At 39.4% G+C, this 25,040-nt stretch overlaps 1 long non-coding RNA gene across 1 annotated transcript; it reads right to left on the bottom strand.

Annotated features, from left to right (window-relative positions):
* Nucleotides 1–7,501: 7,501 nt before the first annotated feature.
* LOC140715410 (uncharacterized) lies at nt 7,502–19,330 on the bottom strand. Its single transcript, XR_012096128.1, has 3 exons — nt 19,256–19,330; nt 15,600–15,650; nt 7,502–14,090 (listed from the first exon to the last, which is right to left on the bottom strand). It is a non-coding gene; the product is annotated as an uncharacterized lncRNA (long non-coding RNA).
* Between the last annotated feature and the right edge of the window lie 5,710 nt (nt 19,331–25,040).

Genomic DNA, 25,040 nt, shown 5'->3' with positions numbered 1-25,040 from the left:
GGGCTTCTACAGCTGGCAAGTGTGACAATGTATGGTAATTTCCTTTCTTTTTAATTTATCTAATTTTAATGAACAAATGTTAGCAATGTCAGCAGCCAGCCATGACTCTGGGTAACTGTAGCAATTTTCCCTTGTTCTGTGGCAAATCTAGAGTTGTGGATGATCTCTGAACACATGGCTGGGTAGAGGCATTCTGCTCTCAACTTACTTAAATGCCATTTGTTGTCCAGTTGCGTTATATTGCGGCTTTATCAGACTATCCAAGATTTTCAGTTCTTTCCATGGATAACATGGATTCATCTGAGAGGGCAATCCAAAATTACTTTCGTTGTTCTGCAGGAGAGGAAATAAACATTTCATTATGTACTGTGTCAACCTAAATTGCATCTGGTAATAATTTAAAAGGCAGGGTGTAATTTAAAGGAAGATATTCTTATTTCCCAAGAGCTTTTGAATAGTCTCCGTGAAAACAAAAGGTTCATTAACTTTACATAATGTAGAGGCAAGGGAGTCACTGGATTTTTGGGTTAATTTTGTTGCATCTGCTAGGGAAATTGTGCCTGGGTTGAACAGGTGTACAAGATGCTACTGATACTTCAACCTTTCCTTCATAGTAAACACAGTCCCTGCAAAAATACAGGAATTAGCTTCATTTGAGGTAATGTTATTTTTGTAGCACTGTACGGAATTTATTTCATTATTTTATTTTATTTTATTTAAAATATTTTATTATTATAAATATTTTATTTTACTTTATTTTATTTTATTTGGAACAGTGCTGATTAGGCCCTTCTGGCCCTTTGAGCCACACCTCCCCAGCAACCTCACAACCCCAATTAACCCTAACTGCATCATGGGACAGTTTACAATGACCGATTAACCTACCCTGCACACGTTTGGACTGTTTGCAGGACAGCGCCAGAATTGAACTCTGAACTATGTAATGCCCCAAGCCACAACAGCATGGCGCTAACCACCATGCCACTGTGGCAACCAATGAGTAACATTAAAGGATCCGCCTTTTCTCATCTCTTCTCAGAACAGGAAGCTCAGTTGGTATTTTTCAGTATAGGTCATTTGTCAAAGTCAACAGTACTTCAAATGTCTTTTTGATGAGTTAATATAGATTAGAAAATGCTGTCCTATCTTTAAGGTCAGAAATTTAGCTATTCATTCACCCTGTTCTTAGTGAAATACTAATGCAAAATATTGTATGTGTACACACTCTGTAGAATGATTTACAATGGTTTTGTGTCAAAATTAATCAATGAAATGGAAATAGTTTTCTTGTAAATAGCTATGTGTTCCAGTTTTGAGACTTCACCCTCACAGTGCAGCATGGGTGTTGTCATTGATCTGTTAAGCACAACCACTCATTCCACTTCCATCAGTGTCAGCACTTTCTGTCTCGACCCCTTCTACTATGATTCAATCTTGCCGTCCCATTTCCTCTCTCACCCCTTTCCATTACTGGTTACCATTGCCCCATCCCCACTTCTTCTGTTTATGAGACCATATCCTTCCTACCCCTTCTCCCCTGCCAACCCATACCCCCCACCCATCTTTTCCCACCACCGTATGCCGACCACTGCCCCACTGTTTCCACACTGACACAATCCCTTCTTTCCACCCCGCCATCATTCTGTTCTCGTGGCCAGCACTGCTACCCCAATTAGCATTTAAACCCCTTCACTTCTATATGTGCCCACTGCCATTTGTCCAACTACTTTAATCTTTTCATCATCAATCTCCCAGCTACTTCTGTACAGTCCCACTGTTTTGTCATCACCAACATACTTCTTTTGCCATCATTTGCATTTCATCATTCCTCCCTCGTTGTTTCTATCCACATTGCCATTTCCCATTCCCCCATTATTTCCTTTTCCAACACCATTATTCTACATGATCTCTCTCCCTGGTATTTTTCCCCAACCAACAGGGGGAAAATTATGTTAATAAGCTCTTATTTTCAGCAAACTCCTGTCTTGTTCCAGCATTCACCATGTGCTCGAGTCCTTATTATTTTTGTCGTCCATCTCTGGTCACTCACTCATTGCCTGCATCTGGCACATGCTTTTCCCTCATGCTTTGAACCCTGGCATCATTCTCGTCAGGGCTCAGTCTTTATGCTCCATGACCTTCACATTTTTTTTTTGACATGACCAACCACTACTTTTATTGTAATGGAGCTCACAAGCCTTGGGACTTTGACTGATCTGGATGCCAGTTTCCTACTTAGCCCAGGCCAAGTCCCAAGTGACTTGGTGATTGTCAAAGCCAGCCCCCTCCAATGGCCTCTTTCCACTCTCTTCAGCTTGCTGCTCTTGTCATCAGCTCCTCAACTGGATTTTTTGACGTTTTTTTTTCCTGAACCTTTCATATGCAGAGTCTGTCTGTGTTTGTCTTTGGTCTGCAATCAGGCATCTGACAGCGAGGAGAAAGGGGGTCAAGAGGCCAGGAAATAGAAAGGGGCAAAGGGTAGAAGATACGAGCTGAAGGCCGCTTGAATGCGGGACTTCACAATGTCATCTTCCCTCAGCGTAATGACTTGCTTTCATTTGGCTGCTTTGGAGGTGCCAGCTTTTTTTGGAGAGACAGCATTAGAAACCTGACAAGAGCAGGCGAGTAGCAAACCACACAGTCCTATGTACATCCAGCAAAGCCACACAGACCCATGAGCTTTATAGTTAATTGTTTGCAGAAAAAAAGGCTCAAAGTACGTACAATTACTAGGCCACAGTCTTGTACTACACATAAGTACTATAATAACTTATAATTAACAAATTCAATAGTAATGCTTTTAAAACAATATGGCAATTTGTATCAATGCAGCATGGCATTAATTAATGCTTATCAGCATTCTCTTGCATTTGACATCTTCCAGCATTGTAATGATGTCTGTCTGTCTGCTCCTTCCATAGTAATCACACAATTCCACCTTAATATGACAGGTCTATGTTGAGCTTTACGTTGCATACAACAGAGCACGTGGACAGGTTGCAGGGCAGCTGAATTGAACATTTCTTAGTTCACAATATTCTATAAATAAATATAACTTGTTTTAAAAAAATCTGGTTTTACACATACCTGATATATTTGGATTCAATATTCCCCAGTACTCAAACACTCAGATTTAAATTAATAAAGTATTCACACTTAAAATAAAAAAAAACACTGGAAACACTAGCAGATCAGCCAGCATTTATGGAGAGAGAAAAACCAGAATATATCAAGACAATTACCCTTTGGATTAATGAGGATCTCAATTAGTTACTGGTCTTCTTTGTCTGGATCTACTCTGAAGATAGCATCATACCACTACTTTCAGTTATACCAATAGGAGGTTTTACCCTGTACAAACTGAGATCAATTAGATTAGGAAAATCATATCAGGGATTGCATATGTCTCAGATTAAGGAGATGCCCATATAAGATTGATATGAGAAAATAAATTTTATCAGAGCATTGCAAATCAAAGAAATGGGGGAACAGATAGACTAGTGCAGAAATATTTAAAATGTCCTTAGCCACGGGTGCGGAGCTGGAGGATTCGAGGGTAGCTCATGTTGTTCCGTTGTTTAAAAAAGGCTCCAAAAGTAAACCAGGTAATTACAGGCCAGTGAGCCTGACATCGGTAGTAGGTAAATTATTGGAAGGTGTTCTGAGAGATAGTCAGCATGGCTTTGTGTGTGCTAGATTGTGTTTAACAGGTCTTGTAGAGTGTTTCGAGAAGGTTATCAAGAAAGTAGATGAAGGAAAGGCTGTGGATGTTGTATACATGGACTTTAGTAAGGCCCTTGACAAGGTCCCACATGGGAGGTTAGTTCAGAAGGTTCAGACACTAGGTATCAATGGAGAGGTTGTAAACTGGAATCAAAATTGGCTGTGTGGGAGAAGACAGAGAGTGGTAGCGGATGATTGCTTCTCAGACTGGAGGCCTGTGACTAGTGGTGTGCCTCAGATCTGTGCTGGGACCATTGTTGTTTGTTGTCTATATCAATGATCTAGATGATAATGTGGTAAATTGGATCAGCAAGTTTGCTGATGACACTAAGATTGGAGGTGTGGTGGACAGCGAGGAAGGCTTTCAAAGCTTTCAGAGGGATCTGGACCAACTGGAAAAATGGGCCAGAATATGGCAGATGGAATTTAATGCAGACAAGTGTGAAGTGTTGCATTTTGGAAGGACAAATAAAAGGTAGAACATACACAGTAAATGATAGGACACTGAGGAGTGCGGAGGAACAAAGGGATCTGGGAGTTCAGATACATACTTCCCTGAAAGTAGCGTCACAGGTAGACAGGGTTGTAAAGAAGGCTTTTGGCATCCTGGTATTCATAAATCAAAGTATTGAGTATAGGATATTATGGTGAGGTTGTATAAGACATTGGTGAGGCCAAATTTGGAGTATTGTGTGCAGTTCTGGTCACATAATTAGGCATCCGTTAGTCTTGTGAGACCATGGATTTGCACCTTGGAAGGTTTTTCCAGGGCGCAGGCCTGGGCAGGGTTGTATGGGAGACCGGCAGTTGCCCAAGCTGCAGGCCTTCCCCTCTCCACACCACCAACGTTGTCCAAGGGAAGGGCACTAGGACCCAAGCAGCTTGGCACCGGTGACGTCGCAGAGCAATGTGTTATTAAGTGCCTTGCTCAAGGACACAACGCACTGCCTCAGCTGAGGCTCGAACCAGTGACCTTCAGATCACTAGACCTGATGCCTTATCCACTAGGCCACGTGAAAGAGTGCAGAGAAGATTTACTAGGATGTTGCCAGGTCTTCAGGAGTTGAGTTACAGGGAAAGATTGAACAAGTTAGGGCTTTATTCCTTGGGGCATAGAAGAATAAGGTGGGATTTGATAGAGGTTTACAAAATTATGAGGGGTATAGACAGAGTAAATATGAGTAGGCTCTTTCCACTTAGATTAGGAGAGATAAATATGAGAGGACATGGCTTTAGGGTGAAAGGGGAAAGGTTTAGGGGGAACATGAGGGGGAATTCCACTCAGAGAGTGGTGGGAGTGTGGAACGAGCTGCCATCTGACATGGTAAATGAGGGCTCACTCTTAAGTTTTAAGAATAAATTGGATAGATACATGGATGGGAGAGGTCTGGAGGGTTATGGACTGGGTGCAGGTCAATGGGACTAGCGGAATAAAGTTTTGGCACAGACTAGGAGGGCCAAATGGCCTGTTTTCTGTGCTGTAGTGTTCTGTGGTTCTATTTTTGATTGATATAGATAGGGTTCTAACCAGTACGGGAATTAAGGGTTATAGAGAAAAAAAGAAGTGCGGACTTGAGACAGGTCAGATTAGTCACAATTTTATTCAATGCTGGAGAAGACTCAAGGGGCTGAATGGCCTACTCTCCTTCCTACTTTAGTCATATGAGCTAACAAACTTAGTCCTCAAAGAATTTTGGTGAACCTGCTTTCATCTTCAAAACAAGTACCATTTATCAAATATCTTAACTAACAGCACTTTAACTTTTTTCTTGAAATTAAGCTTTTATAGCAATAATTAGGAAGTCATTGTTTACTTGCTACCATCGGTCCTTTCAATTGAAACAGCATATTTAGTTTGAGTACCAAAAGCGTATTGGACAAAAGGGATGAATGCTAATGGCATGCAAGGATAATATTGGCTTTTAATTCAGTTTTGTTTCAAGCTGCTGAAAGCATAGCAGTTGTTTACCCAATACTTGATACCTCCTTCCCAAAGGAACCAAAAACTATTTCCATTTGTCTTAGATTTATTTTGGACAGCAGAGAAACTAACCTAAGCTTTTTCCTTGCACTGCAATTTGTCAAGTTCCCTTCACTGAAACACATTCACATTTTGAATATAAGAATTTATGCATTGTTAAATTAAATATATTGGGCAAAAAATAAAAATAGCTCAGAAGTGCACAAGAAATTACTGTGTTTGGGATCTGTGCTAGACTCTTTCTCAGCGGTGACAGGGCTATTTTCTAAGGTGCATGTACCAACCTACTTGTGATCTCCCACAGTGAAAGCACTCTTAAAGTGATGGCTCTCGATAGGAATTTCTGCTTCAAGTAGTGAATTTGAGTCACTTGTGAGTAAAATGAACAGCCACTGCATTTCTCTGAAGGAGGGCTACTCACTCTTCCTGGCATCAGGAGTGAACACCTGGGTGGAAGCCTACCTATCGGGCTCTTGAATGAAAGGGGATAACTACACTCATTCTATTTCTGGTGTTCCCACAACCAATGGTCTCACTTTGAGGTGTTTTTGTTATTTCATGGGTTTTTTTGGCTATTTATTTTATTTGCATTTTCAGTTTGTTGGGCATTGATCCTGTTTACAGTTACGGTTCTTTAGGTTTGCTAAGTATCCCTGCAGGAAAAAAGGATCTCAGGGTTTTATGTGGTGACATGTATGTACTCTGAAAATAAATTTTACTTTGAACTTTGAAGTAACAGAGTAATCAGTACACCATCACAATCCCTCTGCCTCCATCACTTGAAAGAAAGGAAAAAAGATTTTATCTAGAAGTCTTGATCAATCAACAAATATTCTATAATTGTCATCAGTAGCAGTGTCCTACGTACTAACTATTCTTTTTGGCCTGCATTCCTCTTCATGACTCTCAATTTCTTTAACATTTATGCTCCATTGCAGCCGCAACTTCATACTTGTTTTGAGTGGAAATCAGCATGCCCAATGTATTGTTGTTTTCCCCCATGGAAATTTGTTTGGAGAACCAGTGAATAAAACCTTCTGCTGGTCAGAAGATTGATGAGTTCTGCATCCATGCATTGCAACAATGAAGTACAGAATATGTTGTAGACCAGCCTATCAGATCTCTCCCTCTGCTTTTAATTCCACTACTGAATGTAGTGGCAGATCAGCCTGAGGGGCCAGCCACAATGCATATCCAGTCATTAAGCTTTATACCAGCCATGGCTGATAAATCTGGTGCATTTGGTGATCACTTCTGTTAAAAGTCTAAAAGAGTAACTTACTTTTTATTCCAATTTAAGCTGCTGCAAATTATTAAAATATACAAGTTTAACATAATTTATTAAATTATTATTTTGAAAATTGAACACATTTGAAGTGTTTCTATATGTCTGATCATCAAAGACATGGGGCTAGTTTAACTCTCTGTAGCACGGAGATCAGAAATGAACTGAGATCACATGTGCCATGAGACAGCAGTTTTGCTTGGTGTGATAGATAGAGAGATAGATACTTTATTGATCCTAAAGAATGTCTCACTGTGCTGCCCAATATGACGGCATGAGCTGTCATTAGACTATCAGAGCAATCTAGGAGCAATGTGTCCGTCTTAGTGAAGCTCATCAGCCAATTTGCAGGACAACCAATGTCAGCATTGCCTTGAGACACTGGTAGCTGTGCAGCTACAAATGGTATGTGAAAAAGTATGGACTCTGGGATCAGCACAGAGAATAGGGCAGAGGAAGTTACTCTCAATGCATATTGTATCACCATTTGGACAAATGAATTCTTAGACTACTTCACTTTGTTCTTCGATTTAATGTTAGTACAATGAACAAAATAGTATTTTTTTAAATTATTATTTATTTTCAAAAGTACAAAGTAAATTCTGGCATAATGAGGACCAAAGGAACAATTGAATATATCCCTTTTCAACAAATAGCATTTTGAGCATAAAAGTCAGTAATTTTTAATAAAATTGAATATTGAGAAAAATTATTTGTGCTATTCAGTTACTCTATGGTTGTAATGACATACAAATTTTGTAAAATGACTCTTCAATACATTCTCATAACTTACCCAAATAGTCCCTGATGTATAATGGCCCATATTATATGATTAAAAAAAAGCTAGATGTCATTGCCTGATCTGTTGACCTAACTAGTCAAATATAAATTCTCTAATAATTGTGGAAAATCATTTTTTTTAAAATGTGAAAGCAGCATTTCCAGTTAAAATGTGAACACCTGATGGGATCTTGGCCAGTATGTTCAGCATTTATCATTCAGGTCATAAAATGTAGAATTAAACATTTTCTATTTTAGTATGCCCTAAAGTATTAAATGAATATTAATCTTCAAATGTTTAAAATTTAGTGCCTCAACATTCAGCTATTTTAAATTCAAACCTCTGGTTGTATCCAATTAGTTTTCACTTTTTTGTGATGTTCAATAGAGAAGCAAAGTCACACAATTTATCTCTTCTTCCCCTGTGGCTCCCTCAGGTTTGCGTATAACTTGTTCTTACTCTAGTTCTGAATGTTGAGGGTCATTGAGGAGGAGGAGCAGGCAGATTTTGCCACAGGCTGTGTAGGAGGTGCTTGGCAGTTGGATGAGTGGTTTAAGTGGAGCATTTCTTCTGTTGTTTATCCTGAGCTTCCCTGTGCTTCAAAACATGGACAGACTACTTTCTGAAATGGTCCTTCTCACATTTGACTATGAAACAGGGTTCTCAGGAGTTGGTGCAGATGTTACATCATTTCTCAAAGATGAGAAGAAAATCCTTCAATCTTTTCATTTTTTTCTGCCGTTTAATCTCTTTCCATGTTGGAGTTTGGAACAATATGCCTCTTCCAGTACTCTGGTATTAGATATATAATGACATTATCAATCCAGTGGGGTCCACTGTGAGCAATTAGGGGCTCCCTTTTGCGACATTAGCAGATCACTAACCATTATCTTCACTGTGCCAACATAACTTTTAGGTCTGTAAGAAGCACACACAAAATGCTGGTGGAACACAGCATCTATAGGAAGAAGTACAGTCCACGTTTGGGTCAAGACCCTTTTTCAGGACTAACGGAAAAAAAGAGATAGTAAGAGATTTGAAAGTGGGAGGGGGAGGGAGAGACCCGAAATGATAGAAGACAGGAGGGGCAGGGATGAAGCCTATTGCTGGGAAATTGATTGGCAAAAGGGATACAAGGCTGAAGAAGGGGGAGTATCATAGGATGGAAAGCCTTGGAAGAAATAAACGGGGAGGGGAGCACCAGGGGAAAATGGGGAACAGGCAAGGAGTTATTGTGAGAGGGAATGTCAACTGTACTTCTTCCTATAGATACTGCCTGGCCTGCTGCATTCCACCAGCATTTTGTGTGTTGCTTGAATTTCCAGCATCTGCAGGTTTTCTCAGGTCTGTAAGAAAATTAGTTTTGTAGTTCAAGGTCTTAAACCCAAGATGAAGCTCATGGTCTGCCTGATAACGATTAATTCCTACCCTCTTGAACTACCTTTGATTCACTTATCCTGCTGGTAGATCTGAAATACTTTTAAGTTGGGGGGTGGGGGGAGTAGTAAGGAATCACCTCCACAGGTATACCATGAGCTCATGCTGGATTTCACACACTGATCTTCCAAAACTCCTTTCCTTAGACAACTAGATTATGCTGCTTCACTGGAAGCAGTGGCGACATTCATCGATGTCTGCCTTTGTAGAGAGGTGGCTGTCAAGATCTGGGAAGGGATCTCCATATTCATGGGCTTTGTTAGTGGACAGAGTTCATTCCAATTATCTTTGCCCCACTTTATTCCTCCATCCTGTTATGTTCACACAATTACAATTTGAAGATAGAGGCAATGCTGTACCAGAACAGCCCTTACCTGTTGTCAGAAATAATGGAACAGACATGCAGTATATACTATTTAAGATCTCTGGAAAAGTATTACTTTCACTAGAATACTTAATGCAAAGAAACATTTCCACATCTACTTGACCTACAATTCTAGCATAAATAAAAATAAATTCAGAAATACTGCTGAAAAAACAACATTGGACCCAGTACAGATCCCTGAGGCACACCACTAGTCACCGGTCTCCAACCTGACAAACAGTTATCCACTTCTACTCTCTGGCATCTCCCATCCAGCCACTGTTGAATCCATTTTACTACAAGTGTACTTCAATATTAATACCTAATGATTGAACCTTCCTAACTAGCCTTCCATGTGGAACCTTGTCAAAGGCCTTACTGAAGTCCATATAGACATCCATTGTTTTACCCTCATCACCTTTCAAACACCACTGTAATATTCTCTCTGACAAGCAATGCAACACCTCCCCCTCTTGCCCCTCCGATTCTATCACAAAATCCAGGAATATTTAGTTGCCAATCACACCCCTCCTGCAACCATGTTTCACTAATAGCCACATCATCATATTTCCAGGTATCAATCCATGCTCTCAGCTCATCCACCTTTCTTACAATGCTCCTGGCATTAAAATAAATGCATTGAAGAAATTCTCCACCTCTTACTCTGTTTATCCCTAACGGTGCAAACAACTTCACTATCTTCTTTTTCTTCCTTCTCCCCTACATCTTCCATCTGAGCACTCCCCTTCTCTATCATCTATCCTCCCTCCCACACACTGCCTACAAGCTTTCTCTATTAGTGAACTAACCTCCTCTCTCCTAGACTCTTCAATTTGATTCCCACCCCCCAACCAATCTAGTCTCAGTAGCCTTAGCAAATCTCCCCACCAGGATATTGTTCCCCCTAAGATTCAAGTACAACCCATCATTTTTGTACAGGTCACACCTGCCCCAAAAGATCCAGAAACTTGAATCCCTGCCCCTTGCTCCAATCCCTCAGCCATGCATTTATCTTCCACCTCATTCCATTCCTACTCTCACTGTCGCATGGCACAGGCAGTAATCCTGAGATTACTACCTTTGCGGTCCTTCTTCTCAACTCCCTATATTCTCCTTTCAGGACCTCTTCTCTTTTCCTACCTATGTTATTGGTACCTATATGTACCATGACCTCTGTCTCCTCACCTTCCCACTTCAGGATATCTTGGACGCGATCAGAAACCAGGGAGGCAAACTACCATCCGGGTCTCCAGACTGCGTCCACAGAATCACTTATCTGACCACCTAACTATCGAGTCCCCTATTACTACTGCCTTCCTCTTCCTTTCCCTACCCTTCTGAGCTACAGGGCTGGACTCTGTGCCGGAGGCACAGCCACTGTTGCTTCCCCCACGAAGGCTGTTCCCCCCACCCCAACAGTACTCAAACAGGAGTACTTGTCAAGGGGTACAGCCACTAGGATACTCTCTAGTACCGGACTCTTCCCCTTCCCTCTCCTAACCATGACCCACCACTTGTCTGCCTCCCGTGGCCCTGGTGTGACCACCTGCCTGTAAATCCTATCAACTCCTCACTCTCTCTGACCAGACGAAGGTCATCGAGCTGCAGCTCCAGTTCCTTAACACGGTCCCTTAGGGGCTGCAGCTCAGTGCACCTGGTGCAGATATGGACGACCGGGAGGCTAGGAGACTCCAGGACCTCCCACATCCAACACCGAGAACAACAAGCTGCCCTCACACTCATAATTCCCCCTTTCCTCAAATAACAGGAAAAATTGAAAACTAAACCTAAAGGCAGTAACTTGTCTTTGCCCTTTCTCCTGTCAGTAGAAACAGTTCTGCCGGCTTAGTAGCATATGTCACATATTGTCAGAGGCAATGTTGTGAGAAGCATGCCATTGGGAGCATTTAATAGGTTGTGGGAGCTTATCCGCACTACCACCTAGAGCTATAACATTAAGGATCAAAAATAATAGAACAGAATACTATAATTGTTTACACATTCAAAGAATTACTAGACCAAAGACACTTATCAACCAAGTTATTATTTTAAATACTATAAACTACTAAAATAAATCACACATTTTCTAGTATGATGGAATTCTTTTTAATTTAGCTCAAACTACAATTACACCTAAAACGGACTAAAAATAATTTGAATGGCCATTAGTGTATAAAAATACACTGAATTGCAGTCAATTCCCACAGCGATTATAAATATTTCCTTTAGTGAATGACAAGTTAATTGGACAATCAGTTAATCAGTCCAGCCACTTATTTGGGACACAATTTGCTTACTTAGAACAGGAGATTGCTACCAAAGTTTCGAACTAGCACCAGTCATGTGAACTTGAGTGACGGCTAGGCACTAGACCGTGCTTAGCATGAACAGTTTTTAAATAGCATCAGCTGTGTGTGTTTGTGTCAAACTGCAGTGAGTTTTTGTCACCGGTAGCTGGCAACAAATAAGCAGTAAGACAATTTAGTATTGCTTTGCTTACTGCAGTTTCAAGCATTCAGGCTTGGAGATGCCTGAAACTTCTGGGAGTGACAATGAGACTATAATCACCATATCAGCAAATTAGGAATTACAAAGTATTTAGGGATCAATAATCTTGGATGCTACAATGAAAATGAAGATTTGGAGGAAGCAATCATTGAATGCAATGTATGAAGGCAGTCCATTATCTATAGTTAAGTGTCTGCACTAATTTTCATTTACAGTCACTCAAAAGAACACGCTGGTTATCTGTCGTATCCGATGATGACAGTGAAACTGTGTGGGAGGGTTTTTAAAGTGAAAAAGCTGTTGCACAGTGACAGTTCCACTCTCTTGCCCTTAGAGGTCTAGGTCCAGTGGTACAAGTAGTTGTCACAAGGGTCTCCCTTGGTTGTAGTAGATAACCATAACTTCTTCTGTGCCCTATCATGCCCGTTGCTTTCCACGAGGTGCTGCAGAACTACCTTCTTGGTCATTGGATCTCACTGTTGATCTCATCTAACCAGTCTGCTGGAAAAGACTTCACATACTAGGACACACGTTGCTATTCCACCAGGGTTTGAAGCCTGCTGTCTACCTTCACCAGGCACTTGGAACCACAAGTAAGAGCTGTGTCTGGTGGTTACCAAAGGTGAATGAGCTGCCCCAAAATGGACATAGTTTAAAAAAGTCATCAAAAGTAGCAGCCAATTTTCAAATGACATTCCTTCAGTTAAATGATATGGTTTAAATGCAAAAAAAAAAAAAATCCACTTCACTTACTCCTCTGGAAAAAGTTGAGCAGTTACTTCCTTCCAGATGGCATTGTGCCATCCTATTTATAAATCTGAACAAATGAAATTGGCAAAGGTCTACCAGTGCGCTATAACAACTGCAAGAAGCCTCTGAAAATTGCCTATTTATCCTCAGGGTCAACAACAGCCATAGAAATGGAAGAGAAAAAAGTAGTTTATGATTTATCCATAATTTCCCCTGGATCTTTGCCCTAAAAATGTTATTTTTTAGCATGTAGTTCAGGTGAAATAGTGATAGCTTTCAAATTGAAACTACAGCTGGTCTAGATGGTCTTTCTTTGAGAAAGTTTAAAGAAAATGATTATTAAATGTTGATTTAAGATGTGAACTCTTTGGCAAGCATGCAAGATAATCATTAAAAATAGCTAAGTTTTAATTACAAAATCTGATGATCTGATTGTATAGCACTGAAAAATATAATTACAAGAGATTCTATTGTTTTAAGAACCTTCACTAAAATTTTGGTAAAACATTTGGCAGAGACAATTGTAATTAATGACAAGCAAAAGACATTAGGGTATAGCCACAATTAAAACAAACATGTTAACTGTTGTTGACAGGAAAGCACTTTTGCCCAAGTGTGGACACAATCAAGCTCCACTTTAATACCTAGTCCATAAGCTGCGCTCACACATGAAGAATGGCACTAGATAATTTAGTTATCAATACTAAATTATCTACAAGCATTAGCAGGCTTTATGGCAAGGTTAATGTAAAATAAAATGAAAGAAAGCAATTCTGATGTTTAATTTGCAAACTAACAATCAGAAATTATGAATCATACAAAATCTGAAAAATATGGTCAAAAATCCTATCAATTTACTATTTTGGAACAAAATACAAGAAACATTTATTTTGAAATCTGTTATAAAAATATCAGAACAATTTAAAAACAAGCATTATATTAACAGTGACATCAATTCTATACTGAGTACCAATGTTCAATTATCTTCATGATTTAAAAATCAAAATTAATTTATTTCAAGCACACATTTGTGAAAAATACCTTGCTAAAAAACTTTTGTTAGAAAATAAATTATTTTCAACGTAGGCAAGGCTTGCAGTCAGTAGCTTGCAAGATCAATTAAGCAACGAGTCATTTCTTGCAAAATCTTCCTAATAGCAGTAAAATTGCAAAGTGGATGATCTCTTGCTTGACCGAAGAATAGCCTGGCAAGCTATCTTCAATTTTTCCCCTAGCCAGTTGTGATATGATTAATATGACCCTGAAAAAGAAACACAATCACTATATTTTTACAACATTTTTATGATATAATTAGCAGATAATGAATGCTTATTGTTTAATTCACAATATAAAGTGGAAAGCATACATATGCCAAAAAATGATGGTGGTTTACAAAAAAAAGATGCAAGTTTTTGCCAAAGGCCAGAAAAAATACATGAGTAATACAAGTCATGTTTTGTAAGAATACCAAATAACCTTATGTACTTCTTCCACTGCTTCCTTCAACTTTCTTCAATTATTGTCTCTTCTGTAGGACAGATTATATTTCAATATGTTTTTGCTGCCTTCACTCATTATTTTTCCTTGTCCAATTGACAACTATTCATTACACATGAAAAGAATTATTGGTAGCTCAGTCAAACCAAGAATGTTCAATGGCTTTAGGCTTTACTCACTGGAGTTTAGAAGAATTTGGGGGGGGGGGGGGGGGGGAGGGTGAAAACTTATTAAAAATACTGAAATACTGAAATTGAAAGGCCTAGATATAGGATATTTGGAGGTGAATCTAGATGCAGCATTCTAGATCAGAATAGAATCAGCCCTTTAGAACAGAGATGGGAAGGAATTTCTTTAGTCAGAGGGTAGTGAATCTTTGGACTTCTTTGCCATGGATGGTTGCGGAGGCCAAGACATTACTGGGTATATTTAAAGCCGAGGTTGATAAGTTCTTGATTGGTAAGGGTGTCAAAGATTACGGGAGAAGGCAGGAGAATGGGGTTGAGGGCCATGATAAAATTCCAGAGCACTCAATGGGCCGAATGGCCTAGTTTTGCTCCTATGCCTTATGGTTTAAGAAGCCTTAAAGTGCAAACGTGTTGTCCAGATATGCACTTCTAGTGAAATATGTTAGATAATGAAAAAATCTAGCCAATTTCCCCCTCAATCTCAGGGACACCAGATCCCTTTTGATCAACCAAATGATCATAGACTGAAGGCTACATTCAAAACCTCTCTTGTCTGCATAAATCTACAAGTTAATGGATAAATCTTTTGAACCAATGTGAAGCCTCAAGAGAACAAATTTTAGCTCTGTAATAATACCGAAATCAGATTATCACAATAGACACACCAAAAAAAAGGTATTTTCTCCTCTTTCCCAGAAAATGGCAAAAAAAAAATTCTTTTACTTTATTTTAAGCTACAGAAAAACTGAACAATAGGTAGCTAATAGGGGCAGTCAAACAATTCAAGCTCCAAGGTTAGCTGTCATTGCAAGATTAAAACCCTGCTGAGATGCTGTAATTTATTTAAATAGATTGACAGACAATATTGGATGTATTCAGATACTTCACAACATATTGGGCTAGCTTGGACCAAAGATTTACTTAAACCTTAAAACTGAATGTTTAAAATGATAACTCATAAAAAATTCACATTAATTTCAATGAGGTATTGTGTCTGATCTGATACTCAAGTTTCAACCTTTATATGTCATCATTAAAAAAGAGCAAATTTGTGTTCAATAATCCTTACGAAACTAAGTACTTACAGATTCACCTGCCAAACATCGAAGGCAAGGGTTTAATGTGCCTGGTTGTCCCTGTGGAAATAAAATGTTGCTATAAATCACAAAAATTGACAGTAATAAGTATGTGTACCATGCTAAATATTTTCAAAAGATTTCCTTATATATTGGTGCTTCAACATGCTGTGTCATTGTGAAAATAGATGACAGCACACCAAATCATTGTTGTACTTTAGTGCAAAAATTGCCGTGAAAAGCATGGTTTTTTTTTACTTCTGGAAAGGCTCCAATGCAGAAGGAAAAAAATTTAGGAAAACTAATGAAATCACTGTAGATCCGTTAATAATTTTAGTTGTGCCTAACATTTTCCTGATCACAATCAGATGGAATGGTATAGGTCCAAAAGGTTTACAGTGAAAGTTTGATTTGTGGAGACAGACTCATGAGTTCAGAGCGATGAGAAGGCAGAGACCAAAGACTGTAAGGAACCTGAAATGACTTGTGGAGATCCTGATTCAACACTGTGCTATGAAAATATATTTCTCCTGAGAGTAGTCATAAAGGTTGCTTCTGAAACGTCTTAGACTACGTGTCTGTACAATGCTCCAAACGGTAGGCTGTGGAGATTGACTGCTCAGTGCAAATCTGACATGGATATTGAGTCAAGGTACAAACAAGGGTGGAAAGGGTTTTGTTTTGTTGCTTGTTAGGTTCTGTTTTATTGTGTTCTGTGTTGCGCTGCCAAGCATTGTAGGCTCTCGAACACTTGCGGGCTGTCACCAACACACACTTGGGTTGTGATGGTTGTTAACACAATCAAAACAGTTCACTGTGTTTCACGAGGTACATATGATAAATGAATTTGAATCTGAAATATCACCATATTCCATATATTATTTCTCCAACAGCACCTTACAACATGTATAAATCCATGAAATACTCTAGTTTACTTTAGACTGCAAAATAGGACCTCGAACTACAGTGTACTACAAGCAAAAAACTATTATGGGTAATTCTAAGATTTTACATTTTAATAAGGAAGCAATGCTGAGATTAGAGATTTAACACAAAGATATACCACACTCTAGATTCTCTAAAATAAAGCAAGGGTGGTGGGAAGATAATGTTGCTATTTGGATGTGTAGCCAATAAAGCATAAAAAAATGTAATATTGTGCAAGAGCCTTTTTATTAAATCACAATTTGCTCACATGTAAATGAGAAGAACTGCAACTTCATTCAACTATTACATATAAACTCAAAGCATTCCTCTGATGCAAACAACACATTCTGGATTAGTAACATGCATAACTTGATGCCCTCTGTTGGTTGGGGTCGACCACGGAGAGTCTTAGCTGTCTATGAGATACCCAAGCCAGTTGGATATGGAGAGCATGCAGCAGGCTCTCCCACTCCACACAGCTCATAAATCCAAAAGAAAGGCAGAGACCAATACAGCTAGGCACCGGTGACATTACAGGAGTTGCCAGTCAGCGTTAAACTCAACACAGGACAGCTCCAGACAGTTCGTCTGGGTTTACTGCCAAAGTCTTTCCCATACGTGGCATACAAGGCAGTGGAGGTTTGAAATCGGAGTTGTCCTTCTCCTAAATGGGCTACCAACCACGCTGACGAGCCCTATCTACCTGAAGTAACTGGTTTTAAGGTGCCAGTAACCTGCCTTTGCCCCTTCTCTTGTCAGGCAGTTCTGCTGGACTTGGTAGCTAAGCCACACGTGAAGGCCAGGAGTTGGACTTGGCTGTCAAGAGTTTATTTGAGACGCATACCATTTGGAGCATTTAATGGTGGTGGTAGCTTATCCCCATTACCACCCCCAGCTATAACAACCTGAAGGAACCAAATGCATTACTTCAGCAAGATACAGCCTGGCCTAATATATAGTTGTGTGCCCATTTATCTGTATTTAAACCCTACCGAAATTTGAATATTTCTAAACTGAGTCATTCTTAAAATGATCAGAATTGGTCAATTAATGGTAAATAGTATTTATAGTGCCTTGAAAAAGTATTCAGCCCCCATGATTATTTTCTCATTTTACTGTCTCATTTTTAAGATCTAAAATATAGATAGAAGTAGAATTTTTTGAGCTACTCTACCAGACATTGTGCATCATGTCAAATCTAAGGAAAAATTCCAAAACTTGTCAACAATTTACCAAAAATTAAAGATCAAAATTGAGGCCAAAAATATTTGTAATTAGTATGTTACCTTTCCTCAGGTGCAATACTGTATATTACCTTACAAACTCAGCCAATTTGTTGATGTAGAAAATTGGAGGATCACCTGAATAAATACCTCTCGCACTGTAAGGTCCAACAGTACGGTAGATTTTCAACAGACCAAACCAAAATGAAGACAAAAGAACGTTCAGGATAAGTCAGGAAAATGATAATAGAGAAGCACAGTTCTGGAGAAGGGTACAAGGCCATTTCAAAGACACTGATCATGCCTCAGAGCTCAGTGAAGTCTATTATGAAAAAGTAGAAAAAATATGAAACCACAGCCACACCCCCTAGGTCAGGCTGCCCCTCTAAACTTAGTCATCAGAGAAGAATGTTACTTGTAAGAAAGGCTACTTTGATGCCAACAGTCACTCTGAGTGAGCTACAGAAGTTAGTGGCTGTAACTGGAGACGAAGTTCGTGGCTCCACAGTCTATAGGGCCTTGCACAATAAAGGTATTTATGGAAAAATGGCAAGGAGGAAACACTGGTTAAAAACAAAAGGATATCCTTTCCTATAAAGACTTTGCAAAGCATGTCACTATAAAAATGTGGAAGAAAGCCTTGTCAGATGAGACTACAGTGGAATTTTTTGGCCACAACACCAAGTGGTATGTGCAGTTGTAAATATAATACTGTGCATCAGCCAAGTAATACATGTAAAGTATGGTGAAGGTAGCATCATGTTATGGGGGATGCTTTTCAGCAGCAGGGATTGAAAATCTGGTCAGGAGTGATAGGAAGATGAATATTGCTAAATACAGAGAGCTCCTGGATAAAAAAAATGGCTAGCCTCTGTCAGAAAGCTTAAACAGGGGAGGAAATTCATCTTTCAGCTGGACAATGACCCAAAGTACACTGCCAGAACCACCATAGAGTGGCTTTAAATGAAGAAAATTGATGTCCTTGAGAGGCCCTGTCACAGTCCTAACCTTAACCTGATTGAACATCTCTGTCAAGGCCTGAAGATTGCTGTGCTCCACCACACCCCAATTAATCTGGCACAGCTTGAGCAATTTTGCAAGGAGGAATGAACAAATCTTGCTCCATCACATTGTGCAAAGTTATTACAGACTTATCCAAAAAGACTACCGGCTTTAATAGCTGTGAGAGGTGGTTCGACTAAATACTGAGCAAAAGGGAATGAATTCTTTTAAGCTGCTGACAATTCAGTTTTTGAATTAACAAATAAAAATATCCAGTTAAATTGATCAAAATCCCTGGCTGTAATACTCACTTATGTGAACAAAGGGTTGGGGCTGAATACTTTTACAAGGCACTATATCTATTGTGCTATTTAAGAAATCAAAAAGTAGTAATAAAATAGCAAAATAAAATAATTATATTACAAAGAGCAACTCAATGTGTAACAAAAAAAATTTCATCTTAGAAATATCTAAAAGAACATCAACTGCTGGGAAAAAAAAGCTATGCAGTACCATAAAAGTTAACTTGTCTATACTTGGTAGTGCAAAGATGTTGCAAATTGCTTCTGCAGGTTGAACATGATTCTGATGATCTGTGGAGCTCCAGTTTAGTTTGGTATAAGATACATCATTGTCATTTTGAAAACTTCCATCCAATCCATGGCAAGGTCGTTTCTAGAGAAAAAAATTATAAGGAATACAAACTTAATTACATTCATTTCACTCAGCCGCTTTTTGACATCACGTGGAATGATTTAGAATTGGCTGAAGATTTTGTCTGTGATCAAGGAAACTCACAAATAAGCAGCAATGGATCATCCATTCAGGATTTCTGGCAAACGCTTTTATCCTCATCTTTTAGACTTGTGTTAGACTCCACTGAGGAAACAGCATTTCAATTCAAAGGCCGCTGCAGTCTGACCTACGGAGTATTTCCAGAACATGCACTTTCTGGCTTTCATTTTAAACAACTGTGGTCAACAGAGGAACAATTCTTCGTTCCCGTGATCAGAAAATGCAAACATCATTTGGTGAGTCAGGTACCAAACCACCTGGATTTCCAAATGGTCAGATAGAGGATTAGCTTTACTCTAAGATCATGACGAATCTTATTTTAATCTTGACCCTGTATTCTCATCTCTATGCAGTTGTCATCTTCCTTCTTATCAAGAACATAACTAACTTGAGATCAAAACATATTCAAAGGTACTGCTCCCACTGCTTTTTGAGGAAGTGTTCCAAAGACTCATGACCTAGAAAGGAAAAGGTCTTGGTTCATCTGTCTTAAATGGACAACTACTTATTAACCACAAAATTCCAGATTTTCCCACAAGAGTAAACACCTTCTCTACATCCACCCTGTCAAAAATCCTCAGGATTTTTTCTGTTTCAATGAAGTCCCCTCTCACTTTAAACTTCAGCATATACAAATCTGGACTGCCCAATCTTTCCATAAAACAACTATTCAGTATTGGTCCAGAACTAATTCCGGTGTATGAATATCATTCCTTAAATAAGATTGACTACAGGTAGTCCCCGAGTTACGAACGTCGGACTTATGGACAACTTGTATTTACGAACTGAGGAAGGAGAACGCCGTCTGCCATCCGCCATTTTTAGTCACTGCCGTTGACACTGTTGAGTGTTTAACTTTGTATTTGGCTTAAATTTTTCTTAGTAAGATTCACCCTGACCCTGCCCCCCCCCCCCCCCCATTCCGGTTGGCTGGTGGCGCAGTGAGATCAGCGCCAGGCTCGAGAACCGAGGTTTCTGAGTTCGATCCAGTGACAGACCACTCTTGTGCCAGGTTGATGTCGATCCAGTGACTCCCATACCAACCACTGCCACCTCCAGTTTAAATTCCCATGCGGAATATTGTGGAAGATCAAATACCCAAACCCATCACAGCGCCCACTTGTTCCATTTAGCCTGTCGCAGTGCAGTGGTCCTTAGGACCCAGTGGACCTTGGGACCCGCCGCTCGCAGTGTTTCTGTTCCATTGATGGGAAGCGATCGCGATTGAAAATAAAGTGGAAATTATAAAGCGTTTGGAAAGAGGTGAAACGCCATCGGTCATTGGAAAAGCATTAGGCTACAGTCAGTCAACGATCGGAACAATTTTAAAGGATAACAGATAAAGTGAGAATAATGGAGCATGTGAAAGGCCCTGCCCGATGAAAGTTACAATTATTACTAAGCAATGCAGTGGTTTAATTATTGGAATACATACGTTTCTTAAGTGTTTTATATGCATAGAAAGGTAAAATATATACTATATACTAAGACATATGTTTGACTAACCGACACAAAATAATACCAAAAGTACTTGTTCCGACTTACGTACAAATCTGACTTAAAGACAGACTCAGGAATGGAACTCGTACGTAACCCGGGGACTCCCTGTATTCACATGGAATTCTGAATGTTATGTCATGTACTCTTACCTGATCATTCAGAAGCTATAGCTGAAACCATATTTGCATCATTGCATAAGAGCAAGTTTGCTGTTTTTCTTTTCTCCAACCCTTTGTCAACTGAATCTCCAATACACAAAACATCTGCCTGAGCTATTTAATACCACTGTACAATGACATGAATGTGTCATTTGAGATTCACATTCAGCACAGTATTTTAAAAAGGATTTTAGGTGTAAATAATTATTATAAACATTGATGTAAAAGTGGGACAAATTTGCCTCCTGCATCTTTAAGTTAAGGGTTAACAAACATTTTACACACATTCAGTATCTAACAATAATAGATCTAAGAGTACACACTGGAAACTACCACAAGAGGGCACTTGATCCAGTGGTGGCAGGATTTAAAGGAAAATTTAATTATTATTTTAACAGTTATTCTCAATGAATTCTGACCAGAATTATTAACTTGGAATAATAGCTTGGATTTCCATCTCTAGATTTTTGTTCTCTCATGGAACAGATACAACTCAAGAATATGTCATGACCATAAAGAAAATTTGTAACTTTTAAGAATAATTGCTGTATGTTTGAAAATGAAATTTATATGTAAGTAGTAACTCTAGTTATCTTACAACTCAGCTTCAAGGTTTACTGACTATATACCACAATATATGCAATAGTGGACACAAAGCAATGATTAAAACTTGGAACAAAGATGGGTTCCAGCATCTGCAGTCTCATGTTTCCATGTGCAAAACTTGATTGCCGAAACTAAAATATTTCAGAAAGCTTACTAAGCTGAAGGAATCCAATTAGCATTTTTTCTCAACCTAAAGAAAATTGTCTCTAACACAATCGCTAACCTCATTAAATCTGGAGAACACCCATCCACTACAACCAAACTCATAATTTCCTTACCATGCGCTGCTCATTTCTACCTCCTACCCAAGGTCCACAAACCCGAATGTCCGGGTAGGGCCATTCTCTCTGCCTGCTCCTGTCCTGAATTCACCTTGACTGCTTTCCATCTCCCCTTGGTTCAGTCCTTTCCCACCTACATACATGCCACTTCACATGCTCTTGATCATCTCAACAATTTCCAGTTCTTTGGCCCTGATCACCTTATTTGCACCATGGACGTCCAGTCTCTATATATTTCTATTCCCCCATTTTTACCTCCCCCACATTCTGTTTTCCACAGAGATTGCTCCCTCCGTGATTTGATTGTCCATTCATCCTTCCCCACTAATCTCCCTCTTGGCACATATCCTAGCAAGTGACAGAAATGCTACACCTGCTATTCACTTCCTCCCTTACCTCCATTCTGGGCCCCAAACAGTCCTTCCAGATGAGGCAATAATTAACCTGCGAATCTGTTGGGATTGACTATTGTATCCGGTGAGCCTAATGCAGCCTCCTCTACATTGGTGAGACCCGACATAAATTTGGGAACTGCTTTGTCAAGCAATTCCACTCACAAAAAGTGAAATTTCCTAGTGGCCAACCATGATAATTCCTATCCCAATTCCAACTTGTTGGCCCACAGCCTCCTATTTTGGCACAATGAGGCCACTCTCAGGGTGGAGGAGCAACAGTTCATATTCTGTCTAGCATGAACATCAATTTCTCTTCTTGGTTATGATTTTTTCCCTCCCTCTTCAATTCCCCACTCTGGCCTCTTACCTCTTCTCACTTGCCCATCACCTGTCCTGGCAAGATGGTGCCAGCGACCAACGGTGACGTTCTACAGACAGTTCAGGAAACAACTACTTCTTTTAAATATACTTCTACAATGAATCTATGTGCGATTGTAGCTTGCAATTTACATCTTGATAATGTGTTTTTGGACCTACTGAGTGATATGGCATTTTTGCTGTCTCCGAGGGAATTAGGCATGGCTGAGAACAAAGTGTACGGCTTAATGGCAGAATGTGAACCCATAATTGGCTCCACTATTCGCTGACTAGTGTTGAGCAAGACTGAAATCAACGAGGATGAGAGGAGAAGGAAAGTGGGGGGTTGACCAGTCTCCCAGAAGAAGGTGCTGGAGTCTTGGGCAAGGTTTAATCGGTGTGGGTTGTGGATTGGATTTGTTTTTAGAAAACTCATGTTACATGTGTTTCTGGTTACTTGTTTATTGCTATTTTACATGATTTTGATCAGGACAATTCAATGTGGACTGGCTCTGCAGCCAAAGAATGACAGTGCTAAATTGAACTGAACATCCCTGGACTGTTTCAAGGACACTGTGGTTTACTATTGTGTTAATCGCTTATTATTTTGCTGTTTGCATGATTTGTTATTTTTTTCACATGTTGATCGATGTTTCCTTTGAACAGATTCCATGGTATTTCTTTGTTTTGTGGCTGCTTGTGGGAAGACAGATTTCAGGGTTGTATACTGCATACCTACTTTGATAATAAACATACATTGAATCTTTGGTGTCTCTCCTTCTTCCCTTTCGTCCAGTCCACTCTCCTCTCCCATCAGATTATTTATTCTCCAGCCCTTTACTTTTCCCACCCACCTGACTTCACCTATCACCTTCCCCTACCCTAACTTTTTTTATTCTGGCATCTTCCCAGTTCTGAAGAAAGGTCTTGGCCCAAAATAGCGACGGTTTATTCACTTTCATAGACCGCTTCACCTGCTGAGTTCCTCCAGCATTTTGTGTACGCTGCTCTGGATCTCCAGTATCTGCAGAATCTCTTGTGTTTAACATTTTTTACAACTATATTAACATCAACCAACACATTAATGCTTTATGCAAATATTTTAATATATCAAATTGCAACACTCCTAAGCTAATCTCAGCAATTTAGATAAACAAAATAATCACCAATGCTTAACTTTATTTGAAAAAATACTGATGTCATTAGTGGGGAATGCATCCAAAACACAGTCAAGAACCAAAACAATAGGAAGTTTCAGCAACTCATCTCAACTTCAAATTAATCCAGCATTCCAACAACAGATTTCTATGATGAGTAGCAGGATTTTGTTAAAAAAATTCCTAGTAATAATGCTATCAGTCCCCTCTTCACCTTCAACAACTTTTTAGTACACTATAATCTCCCCCCAGTCCTACCCTTTTCTTTCTCTTTTATTTCCCATAATTCTCCCCTAGCCCATTTCCCTCCAGCCTAACACTTCCCAGCTCTCTACTTCATCCCTCCCCCCACTTCTTATTCCCTCTCCACCATCCCATGTTACTTCACTCCCGATGAAGGGTTTCGGCCTGAAACGTCGTCACTGCCTCCTCCCATAGATGCTGTCTGGCCTACTGAGTTCTGCCAGCATTTTGTGTTTTTATTTTCTGCAATCATTACTTGCTTTAAGATTCTAAAACACTGATGTTGTAAACACAAATGCTGATATGGCAGTAATTAAAAGCAACACATTTAAGGGCAAACATAATTTCCAAATGTTTTAAATGGTTTAGTTCTTATTTCAGAAAATATAAAGTATTTTAACTGTTAGCAGTCTCTCAAGTCTCTCAATGTAAGAATTTTAGACACATCCAAATTTTGAAAAAAAAAGGATGTACGGAAGATGGAGGGATATGGACATTGTGTTGATAGGAGGGATAGCGTCTGGGTGTTTCTGATTTGCTCTTTAGCTGGTTTGGCGCAACACTGTGGGCTGAATGGCCTGTTCCAGTGCTGTACTCATCTATGTTCTATGAATCAATTCGGAAGGCAAGTGTAATGTTGAGCACTATTGCAAAAAATGCATCTCTTGATGCAAGTGTACTAATCGGGAACACCTGGAACATCACATACAAGTTCTTCCCCCCCGCATTTGAGGTAGTCCAGAGAAGATTTGCTAGGTTTATTCTTGAGATGAAGAGGTTATCATTAAGTTATAATTGAGGATCCT

This window comes from Hemitrygon akajei, chromosome 23, assembly GCF_048418815.1.
Source record: "Hemitrygon akajei chromosome 23, sHemAka1.3, whole genome shotgun sequence".
Classification (NCBI taxonomy): Eukaryota; Metazoa; Chordata; class Chondrichthyes; order Myliobatiformes; family Dasyatidae; genus Hemitrygon; species Hemitrygon akajei.
Note: the sequence above shows the minus strand (reverse complement) of the source record. Positions and strands in the feature narration are given on the sequence as shown.